The 6,068-nt window shown below is 34.4% G+C and overlaps 1 long non-coding RNA gene across 1 annotated transcript; it reads right to left on the bottom strand.

The window, feature by feature from the left end:
• Nucleotides 1-1,516: 1,516 nt before the first annotated feature.
• On the bottom strand, nucleotides 1,517-4,326 carry LOC107032574. Its single transcript, XR_001458385.2, has 2 exons — nucleotides 3,445-4,326; nucleotides 1,517-1,837 (listed from the first exon to the last, which is right to left on the bottom strand). It is a non-coding gene; the product is annotated as an uncharacterized LOC107032574 (long non-coding RNA).
• Nucleotides 4,327-6,068: the final 1,742 nt, after the last annotated feature.

The raw sequence follows: 6,068 nt of genomic DNA, 5'->3' as shown, positions 1-6,068 counted from the left end.
GTCACACACCCTCTTGGTATAAACGAAGAAATCAAGTAGAGAAAGAAAAAATGGAATGTGGGTGTAGGGATTCGATATTGGGTCCCCCAGGCCGAAATATTTAAGACAAATAAATCAAGAAAAATAAAGAAAGGAAGTGTAAGTGTGGGGGATGGATCTCGGGTTCCCTAGCAAAGAATTTTATGTCAACAAAAATTATAAAGAAAACTAAGTGTTATACAAGGGATTTGAAATAGAGTTACCTTGCCCAATTTCGTGTCGACACATAAGTCGTACGTGAATTTATGATTAAATGAACCCTGCCTTTAAGGATCGAAACTGAGATCTTCGCATACTTACAAGATGCAAAAGTGTTGTACCACATAACCTTGGGTAAGTATGAATCACTTAGAGGAATTACGAATGAAGCCTCATGGCTTGTGTGTGTGGACTCATAAGTCCAGCATACGTTTATAAAGTAAGTGAACCTAAGATGGTATGTGATGAATGATGTGACCTAGAAGGGTTAAGTAAGTGTGTGAAACACACTAAAAGGCCAAGTTCCTTGGCATATGAAGAAATTAACATTTACATAAAAAAAAAAAGGGGGTGAGTAATTATGAAGGGCAAATGTGTTAAGGCTAATTAATATGGTAACAATATGATATGAGTCTAATGTGAAATATGATAGCAATCTGAAATGAGCCTAAGTAAATGTTACCAAAACGTACTCACCTATGAGTGTGTAAAGTTAATGAAGAAACCAGTCTCTATGAACACTATAATGAAAGTATTGAAGTTAATATATACTTAATACTAATGATGAGATGAGAAATCATCTAATGAGCTATGAAGTCCTCATGCTAGAAGCCAACTTCTATGATATATTAGATGAATGTAATGGAACTTCATACTGAGCACCGATAGGCTAGCTATGAGTCGCGATTCCTTCTTTCGGGAAGGAAAAGGTTCGTGTAATTCTCGTGTGATGAGACTCTCCATCCAGACGGTTATAGGTCTCCTTTTTTATTAATTTTTTTTGAGAAAAGTATTATCTTCATAAGTCGGCACTTAATTTTTAAGAAATCAAGAAAACTATTGTTTTCAAAAGACTTAAACATAAAAATCATTTTGAAAACTTTAAAGGGGTTCAGGGATTCTTATTAACATCTTAGGAAGGATTGAAAGCACCCTAGACGTTTGCTAACTCGCAATTATCTGACAACTAATCTATTTGGCTAAATGATCTAACTTAATAAAAATTGCTTAGAATTCCTTTAAAAAGTAGCTTTTGTCTAAGTGAGAATTATTTGAATTTGTTTACAAAAAGGAAATATTTAGTTTTACTATTTATATAAGAATTGCTCTGCAATTTTATTCGTTGATTTAGAATCTATTTGAAATTAACTTTAAATCGATAAACCATTTACGTCTTTCGCAGGGATTTGGATTCTTTAACTTTGAAACTATCGACAAATAAAAGCAGAAAAGTAAACGAAAAATAAGAGAGGGGGAGAGAGAAAAAGGAGAGAGAGAGTTGGTTCCAAAATCGGGTTTTCTATACACCTGGACCTATATTTGGACATATTTCATTTTGGGCCCTTAGGCCCATTCGATTGTACCTGTCCTTAACTAGTAAAATAATGATAATACAATATGATAAGGGCCTAGACCCAAAAGTAACAAAATACAATTATGTAGGGTAAATAAAAATGGGCCTTTTGACCCGATCTTCTTTCAAATCTCCAATCTACTTCATATCTCGGCTCCGAGACCTGTTATTCGATTTTGGATTGGCTTATTCGGGCAAAAGTAGTTTCGAGGATTTTGTGTCCCCTTTGAACATGCAAGGTAGAGTCTGAGAGGACATGGACAAATTTTCACGTGCAAACATAAAATAAAAATCATAAGGAAACAAATCTTTAATAAAAGAAATAAAATAAAAAGGGAACAAAAATGCCTATGCTATTATTTGAAATGTGAAATATTACCAGAATAACAAGAACAATAATTTTCACCTAAAGCCTAATTGCAATAAGAAACCAAGTAAGTTTGTCATGGAGAAACATAACTCAATAAGAAATAATAGGCAACCACAATCAAACCCTATCATTAATTCAATTTTAAACATGCATTAATTCTTCAAAAAAATTTTACCTAATCCTATCAACTAAACAAACTTTTAGAACGGAGAAAAGGGAATCATGGAACAAAATATGTAGCCAAAATAATCCCTGACAATAGCATTTAAGAAGAAAGCGAATTTCACATAAGTGACAAATTAAGGGAAGGCACCAAAGATAAAACTATAGCAAACCAAAACAAAAACCTCATACCCAACTACTCACAATTAACTCCTCATACCAAATTAAAAAAAAAACTTATATGGCCTCGAAAATTCTACTAGAAGGGATGTAAGGAATAAGAGGGAAGAATAGCATCATGCTTCATGAAATTTTATAATTTAAAAATAATTATAACATAAACAAATGAGCTTAACAAAAGAAAATTAATAGAAAACCGAACAAGCATAGACATGTTGAAGAGGAAGGACTATCACATATTTAGGAGAGAATATATGGCAGAAACACATAACAAAAAATATGTTTGACTAAATAGGCCGCGAAAATTTTTAGCGAGAGACAAGAATACAATTATATGCCAAGCAATCAACGGGTAGAGGATATACACTATGAGGGTAATTGATTAATCCACGCGTAGTTGGGTAAACAAAGAGACACAACCACATTTCTCATAATTAGCGTCATAGATTAGTTGAAATAATAAATAAATAAAAGGAACACTGCCAGGAATGCAAAAAAAATTTTTGAAAGCTTGATAACCACACCCATCCATAATTGGTTGAGCAACAAAATTAAAGACTAAAGCCACAGAAATTGCACAATATGCAGATAGAAGTAATAGCATCATATCAAGGTGAATATGAATATACATAAATTGTAATCTAAATCACAAATAAATCACATTTTAGTAACTACAACATAGACCCTTTTCATCGATCCAGCCTTTGACACGAGAAAAATTTTCAATCATATCGTACTTAAGCAAGTAAGTTTAAATATAATCTTCATATGAAGTCCATCTAGATAGAACACGAGATCGAACTGTACAAACTTCCAAACTCAACAACTCAACCATACCAAACTTGTTCATGATTGTCAAAGGGTGATTTGATCTTCTGCCTAATCGACAACTATAACAGTTTGACAGATTTGAGAAGAAAAGTAATGCAGCAAGCTTCAAACAGAGAGAGAAAATAACCAACGATCATTGAAACCGGCCTAGGAAGAACACACGATGCATAAATTACATGAAAAATTATCAGTTCAATCGAATAGACGATAGACAGAACTAAGGAAACAAAGCATTCCCACATCGGAAACAGTACATCGAAATGTACACATATAGAAAACGATAAGAAAACTACAAAGGAGGAAACGTTACTTTTTCTGTATGCAGCGAATCGAGGCCAAACGAGCAGGGGAACGACTTTCTAGCGACTGCACGAGATTTTAGTGGATGAGAAACGAACAAGTAATCAAACTATACCTAAGCTTTCGATATCTCTACCTCAACGAGATATTCCTATGTATTTATATATGAAATTTTTGTAGCTTATAGTTACTACTTTCTCCCAACTTTCAAACTATCTTCTCCAAACCAAAATCTTTCCCCAAGTTCAGAATTTTCCCAACTAAAAAAAAAATCTCGGTAAATAATTTTACTCCCCCTCCCCCACAATAAAAATAAAAAGAGTTTATATATAGATAAGAATTAGGGCTAAAACTTCCCTTTGGAGGGAAAAATGTGAAATTTCAGATCCGAACCAAAACCCATCCTCAATTCAAAATTCAAACACCTTTCACCAATTTGGATAAACATTATTTATGATGTTTTCAAACTCATTCCCGAAATGGAAGGGGAAATCGACGCCTGGGATTGAACTAACAGTCCTCGTTGCTAGGTGGATTGATCTCGCACTGAAAAAGGACGAAAAACGCGCCTTGTCTTTGCGGCTGCGACTGTACGGATTGAGTAGGATGTGCAGGGTTGGAAATTTGTTGTTCACGCCTCGAGTCTCCATTCGGCTGAACAAGCATCGCTTTCTTGTTGTTACCACGCTCTTGATTTCTTCTTGGAAAAAAGGTGGGCCGGGTCAAAGGGATTGAGAACGGGCTGGGGATTGGTAGGATGGCGAATTGCAGAAACTGGGTTGGGAATGGGTTATTGCTCCAGTCAGATGGGTCTCTATTGGTGGGTTGGAAAATAAAATTTGATTGAAGAGTACTGGCCCATTGAAATAAAAGGGCTGGGTCAGCTGAAAATTGATCTTGGGCCGCTAAAATTCAAAAGTAGCCCAAAATCTTGTCTTTAGAATAGGTGAAAATAATAAGGAAAATGCCCATACATACTAATTGCAGCCATTTAGAGTTAATAATCTTTTCAAATTGGCTTAGTTGATGATTCGACTAAAAAAATTAAGTAAAACAAATCAATATAAATTAATTAATGACCTTCTTGGTCTTAATTAAATAAAATAATTATTTTAATTACAAACTAAATAATGTAAAACATAGATTATAATACAACCGAACTAATTAGTAAACTATTTATACGAAGTAAAATCCTTTCGAGGCGATTTTTGAATAAACATAAAATTACATATTTATGTAAAACATATATATTATATAAAAATGATAAAGAAGCGATAAGATTCGCTTAGGACAAATTGAAAAGACTTTTAGCCTCAACAAAGTATAATTATTTTAATTGATCGCAATTACGAAGCTAGTTAATTATTTATTTTAAGGGAGGTCAAAAATTCGGTGTCAACAACTGTCCCTCATTTTACTTGGATTGATGCGATAAATTAAAGGAAAATAAAATTGACCAAACTAATTTTGACCAACCATGTATTCATCTTCAGGACAGAAAGTTAGGTACGGACTTTAGGAATTATGGTCGAACACAAGGAAATGAGTCTCCTACATATGTCAAGCTATATGAAAATTCAGGCCAGTTGTAGTTCGAAACACTTGATTTAACCCATGACTTTGAAAGAATCCAAGAGTAATCTCGATATCGTATTATGAAGGAACCAAAATACCCGGGGATAGGATTTAAGAGTGAATATTGAAACACAACCGAGTTTTCAACACTGAGCTCGCCTACATATCTTTAAGCTCAAGGAAACAGGCTGCTTGTGGTTCGACTCAATCGGTCAAAAAAGAAATCTATTATGCTAGATAACCTCTTGGCTAGATGAGTGACAAATTAAGTATGTAAGAAAACGTATCTTGAAACATCTTAGCCATGAATATGGCGCGCTTCACACTCATAGTTTAGAACCTACATTGACATAATTTCCAAAGCTCTTGGCACATGGTCACTCCGATTGGAATCCACATGCCTTCTTATAGGGGTGTAGTTTAATTGTGGTTGAAGTCACCCCTCTGCTCGCGTTCTAAGAGTTTGACACTCCTCTTTGGACTATGTCCCAGTTCTCTGCTAAGAAAAAGTTCCACGTTGTGTTATATCCTTTTTTGTTATTGTCCGCACCTGTGGGTTTTTTTTGGAGAATTCATCCTTCCGGATGCTCTCAACAAAGACTGACATAAAACTCGCAGCTTAAAAAATGCAATTCAAATGGGAGACAATGTCTTTTATCGTTTTGACACGTAGTTGTTCTCCTTGTACATTGTACATCAACTCCGTTGGGTTTGACGTAAATTAAATAAAACCTATGCATTATGTTTGCGATATAATCTTCAATGTATTCTTCATTTGATGTCAATATAAAGGAATGTTGATGCAGTGTGCTAGTATTTCTCTTCACGTCATCTTCGATGCTCTTCTTGATGTTTACTTTTATCAAAATAAAAGAATGCAGTTCAAGCCGATGGATAAATATTTCTCTTGGGATGCACGATTTCTTTTTCTGGTTGTGAATTACTTCTTGTTGGGCATGAATATCTTTCCGCAATCTGTAAATTTCAGCGAGGTGTGAAATCTTCTCACGATGCATAACTTTTCTACGATGCATAACTTTTCTACGATGCATAAAATCC

Source organism: Solanum pennellii, chromosome 10 (genome assembly GCF_001406875.1).
Source record: "Solanum pennellii chromosome 10, SPENNV200".
NCBI lineage: Eukaryota > Viridiplantae > Streptophyta > Magnoliopsida > Solanales > Solanaceae > Solanum > Solanum pennellii.
Note: the sequence above shows the minus strand (reverse complement) of the source record. Positions and strands in the feature narration are given on the sequence as shown.